Source organism: Chiloscyllium plagiosum, chromosome 11, assembly GCF_004010195.1.
Source record: "Chiloscyllium plagiosum isolate BGI_BamShark_2017 chromosome 11, ASM401019v2, whole genome shotgun sequence".
NCBI classification, from domain to species: Eukaryota; Metazoa; Chordata; class Chondrichthyes; order Orectolobiformes; family Hemiscylliidae; genus Chiloscyllium; species Chiloscyllium plagiosum.
Genome location: NC_057720.1, coordinates 93,620,839 through 93,626,672, shown reverse-complemented (window position 1 = coordinate 93,626,672; position 5,834 = coordinate 93,620,839).

Sequence of the window (5,834 nt, the reverse complement as noted above, 5' to 3'; positions counted from 1 at the left end):
ACGCAATATTCCAACAGTGGCCTAACCAATGTCCTGTACAGCCGCAACATGACCTCCCAACCCCTGTACTCAATACTCTGACCAATACAGGAAAACATACCAAACACCTTCTTCACTATCCTATCTACCAGCGACTCCACTTTCAAGGAGCTATAAACCTGCACTCCAAGGTCTCTTTGTTCAGCAACACTCCTTAGGACCTTATCATTAAGTGTATAAGTTCTGCTAAGATTTGCTTTCCCAAAATGTAGCACCTCGCATTTATCTGAATTAAACTCCATCTGCCACTTCTCAGCCCATTGACCCACCTGGGCAAGATCCTGTTGTAATGTGAGGTAACCCTCTTCGCTGTCCACTACACCTCCAATTTTGGTGTCATCTGCAAACTTACTAACTGTACCTCTCATGCTTCCATCAAAATCATTTACGTAAATGACAAAAAGTAGAGGACCCAGCACCGATCCTTGTGGCACTCCACTGGTCACAGGCCTCCAGTCTGAAAAACAACCCTCTACCACCACCCTCTGTCTATACCTTTGAGCCAGTTCAGTATCCAAATAGCTAGTTCTCCCTGTATTCCATGAGATCTAACCTTGCTCACCAGTCTCCCATGGGGAAGCTTGTCGAACACCTTACTGAAGTCCATACAGATCACGTCAACCGCTCTGCCCTCATCAATCATTGTTACTTCTTCCAAAAACTCAATCAAGTTTGTGAGACATTATTTCCCACGCACAAAACCATGTTGACTATCCCTAATCAGTCCTTGCCTTTCCAAATACATGTACATCCTGTCCCTCAGGATTCCCTCCAACAACTTGCCCACCACCGATGTCAGGTTCACTGGTCTATAGTTCCCTAGATTGTCCTTACCACCCTTCTCAAACAGTGGCACCACGTTAGCCAACCTCCAGTCTTCCGGCGTCTCAGCTGTGACTATCGATGATACAAATATCGCAGCAAGGAATCCAGCAATTACTTCCCTAGCTTTCCATAGAGTTCCAGGGTACACCTGATAAAGTCCTGGGGATTTATCCACTTTTACGCATTTCCAGAAACCCAGCCCTTCCTCCTCTGCAACATGGACATTTTCCGAGATGTCACCATCTGTTTCCCTACGTTCTATATCTTCCATTCCTTCTCCATGATAAACACTGATGCAAAATACTTGTTTAGTATCTCCCCCATCTCCTGCCGTTAACATATAGGCTGCCTTGCTGATCTTTGAAGGGCCCTATTCTCTCCCTAGTTACCCTTTTGTCCTTAATGAATTTATAAAAACCCTTTGGATTCTCCTTAGCCCTATTTGACAAAGCTATCTCATGTCCCCATTTTGCCCTCCTGATTTCCCTCTTAAGTATACCCCTATTGCCTTTATAATCTTTTAAGAATCCTCTCGGACTCTCCTGTATAGAATGGAGAGATCGACCTGACATATACTTCCTACCTTTTCTTAACCAAAACCTCAATTTCTCTCGTCATCCAGTATTCCCTACACCTACCAGCCTTTCCTTTCACCCTAACAGTGGAAGTACCATCTCTGAACTCTCGTTATCTCATTTCTGAAGGCTTCCCATTTTCCAGCCATCCCTTTACCTGCGAACATCTGCCTCCAATCAGCTTTTGAAAGTTCTTGCCTAATACCATCAAAATTAGCCTTTCTCCAGTTTAGAATTTCAACTTTTAGATCCGGTCTATCCTTTTCCATCACTATTTTAAAACTAGTAGAATTATGATCACTGGCCCCAAAGTGCTCCCCCACTGACACCTCAGTCACCTGCCCTGCCTTATTTCCCAAGAGTTGGTCAAGTTTTGCACCTTCTCTAGTAGGTACATCCACATACTGAGTCAGAAAATTGTCTTGTACACTCTTAACATATTCCTCTCCATCTAACCCCAAGCACTGTGGCAATTCCTAAACACTTTGTTTGGAAAGTTAAAATCCCTGACCATAACTAACCTATTATTCTTACAGATAACTGAAATCTCCTAACAAATTTGTTTCTCAATTTCCCGCTAACTATTATGGGGTCTATAATACATTCCAATCAGGTGATCATGCCTTTCTTATTTCTCAGTTCCACCCAAATAACTTCCCTGGACACATTCCCAGGAATATCCCTCCTCAGTACAGCAGTACTATCCCTTATCAAAAACACCACTCCCCCTCCTCTCTTGCCTTCTTTTCTATTGTTCCTACACCATTTGTATCCTGGAACATTCAGCTGACAGTCCTGCCCATCCTTGAGCCATGTTTCTGTAATTGCTATGATATCCCAGTCCCATGTTCCTAACCATGCCCTGAGTTCATCTGCCTTCCCTGTTAGGCCCCTTGCATTGAAATCAATGCAATTTAATTTATCAGTCCTACCTTGCTCTCTGCCTTGTTCCTTCCTGCCCTGACTGACTTGCTCCTTTTCGCGACTGGACCAGTCTCAGATTGATCTCTTTCCTCACTATCTCCCGGGGTTCCATCCCCACACCTTACTAGTTTAACTCCTCCCAAGTGAATCTCTCTGTCAGTATACTAGTCTATTTGCATTTCAGGTGCAATACATCATTCTTGTGCAGGTCACTTCGACCCCGGTAGAGATTCCAATAATCCAAAAATGTGAATCCTTCTCCCAGACACCAGCTCCTCAGCCATGCATTCTATCCTATTCCTACACTCACTAGCTCGTAGCACTGGGAGTAATCCAGAGATTACTACTCTAGAGGACCTCCTTTTTAAATTCCTGCCTAACTCTCTGTAATCTCCCTTCAGAATCTCATCATTTTCCCTTCCCATGTCATTGGTTCCAATGTGTACAATGGCCTCCTGCTGGTCTCTCTCCCCTTTGAGAACATTCTGAACCCTCTCTGAGACTTGCTTGATCCTGGCACCAGGGAGGCAACACACCATTCTGATTTTTCACTGCAGAAACATCTGTCTGTGCTCCTGACCAGACAGTATCCTATCACTATCTATCACTTGGAACCCCACGTACCCCTCATTACATTAGTGCCAGTCTTGGTACCAGAAACTTGGCTGTTCATGCTACATTCCCCTGAGAGTCTGTCACCCCCTATATTTTGAGATGGGAATAGCCACAGGATACTCCTGCACTACCTGCCTCCCTCTCTTACCTTTCCTGGGGGTAACCCATCTACCTGAATGTATCTGCAGCTTTTCTCCCTTCCAAAAACTGCCGTCCATCACACCCCCAAGTTCCTGTAAATTCCTCGTTGCCGCTAACTGTTGCTTCAACCGATCCATGCTATTGGTAGGATTCACAACCAAAGACACTTCCTGCAGACATAATCATCAGTCACATGGAAACTCTCCCTAAACTTCCATATCTGACAGGAAAAGCATATCACTCTACTAAAGACCATCTTTGCTCCTTCACAATCTACTGACCCAGAAAATAGCACCATCTTTTTACACTAAATAACAGTGCTCCAGGTTACCTCAGTACTTACGGTTTAAACTTTTTTTAATTAATCAAGTGACAGATTTCAATAATATTGAGTAACAGAGGATCTTATATATACAATAATCTTATACTCAGTATCATAAGGTGTTTTATATAACTATTCTTACACCCTTAATATATGGATGTTACACATCCAGGAGTGTAATACACAGTAACATGGGGTGTGTTATATACACGAGAATGTTTTTTTCCATTAGTATGGTACAATATATGTAGATTTTCCTTAGATTAGATTCCCTACAGAGTGGAAGCAGGCCCTTCGGCCCAACCGGTCCACACCAACCTCCAAAGAGTAACCCACCCAGAACCATTTCCTTCCAACTAATGCACCTAACAATATGGACAATTTAGCATGGCCAATTCACCTGACCTGCACATCTTTGGGAAAGTTGTGGGAGGAAACCCACACAGACACAGGGAGAATGTGCAAACTCCATACACACACACACACAGTTGCCCAAGGCTGGAATCGAACCTGGGACCCTGGTGCTGTGAGCCAGCAGTGCTAACCACTGAGCCACCGTATTACACAAAGCATTCAGTTACATGCAAAGCAGTGTTAAACCAAGCGATATTGTTTGTGCTGTTACAAAGTCAAAGAATCATAGAGGCCTATAGCACAGAAAAAGGCTCATCAGCCTATCATGTCTATGCTGGTCAAATACAACCACTTATATACTCTAAGCGAAAGTGAGGACTGCAGGTGCTGGAGATCAGAATCTAGAGTGTGGTGCTGGAAAAGCACAGCAGGTCAGGCAGCATCCGAGGAGCAGGAGAATCGACATTTCGGGCAAAAGCCCTTCATCAGGCCCTTCCTGATGAAGGACCTTTGCTCGAAACGTTGATTCCCCTCCTTCTCAGACGCGGCCTGACCTGCTGTGCTTTTCCAGCACCACACTCTCGACCTATACACTCTAACTCCACCTAACCCATGGCTTTGACTGCCATGGCATTGAAAGTGCACGTCTAAATGTTTATTCAATGTTTTGAGGGTTTCGGCCATGGTTTACACCATGACAGGCAGTGAGTTCCAGATCCCCACTATCCTCTGGGTAAAAAGGTTTTCCCTCAAATTCCCCTGAACTTTCAACCCCTTCACTTAAATCTATACCCCCTGATCACTGGGGAAACGTTTCTGCCTGTGTACTCCATTTCTGCCTCTCAATCATGTCCCCACTCAATCTGCTCTGCTCTAAGTAACATTATGCCAGTCTGTCCAATCTCTCTGCATCACTGAAATTCTCCAGCCCAGACAACATCCTGGTAAAAATCCTCTGCACCCTCTCCAGGTTTTCATTACCCTCCCATAATGTGGATTCCAGAACTGCATGCAATACTCTAGCTGTGATGTAACCAAAGTTTTAGACAGTTCCAGATCCAGTCTGTTGAAAGTAATCGTGACAAAGGATCCATCATTGTTGCTGTGATGTGGACTGGTACCAGTAAGATTCAACCAGTGAGTTTTACCACAGGACAGCCCTCAGGGAAAACTGGAGACTGTAAGAGAACCAACTGGAAATCTGTCTCAGGTCTGGCTTAGCCTCCAACACAGCCGATTACAGACAGAGCTGACACTGAAACAAACTTCCAGAAAATGAGACACCACTTTTGTAAATGAAGGACATCCCACTGTTTTTGAAGTATCTGGTCCCCATTGTCAGGTAGGAAACAGAGCTGTCCAGTTGTGCACAGCAAGATCCCAAAGACAGCTATGCCTCAATACTGAGGTAACACTGTGATTGAGGGTTAAATAAGAAACTGGACACCATTGAGGTTGTCCCTCTGCTCTTTGTCAGACCATGCTAGAGGGGGTTTTCGGACATCTGGCTGAGAATGCAGTTTCTAATCAGGTTCTCCAGCCGTGCGGTTTCCCCTCAATACTACACGTGGCTGTCAGGCTGGTACTTACTCTCTGCATCCTCCAGGGGCACTTGAATCTATGAGTGAGGCTCCTGCCACTCCCACTCCCAATAACCAGGTCGTTAGCACGATGATGTCCATGGGATCTTGCTACACAGAAATAATCTGCAGGGTTTACTCTCCACTTAAACAGTGACAACACATCATGGCTGGCTAGCAGCACTTTGAGACAGCCTATGCTTTTGAAAGAGGATTTATAAATGCAACTTCCAGTACACAAACCAGTTTCTCTCTCTTTCTCTCTCTTTGGGGTAATGGTCGGATACTTGGTAGTGTGGATGAGCAGAGGGATCTTGGTGTCCATGTACACAGATCTTTGAAAGTTGCCACCCAGGTAAATAGTGCGGTGAAGAAGGCATATGGCGTACTGGCTTTTATTGGGAGAGGAATTGAGTTCCGGAATACTGAGGTCATGTTGCAGTTGTATAAGACACTGGT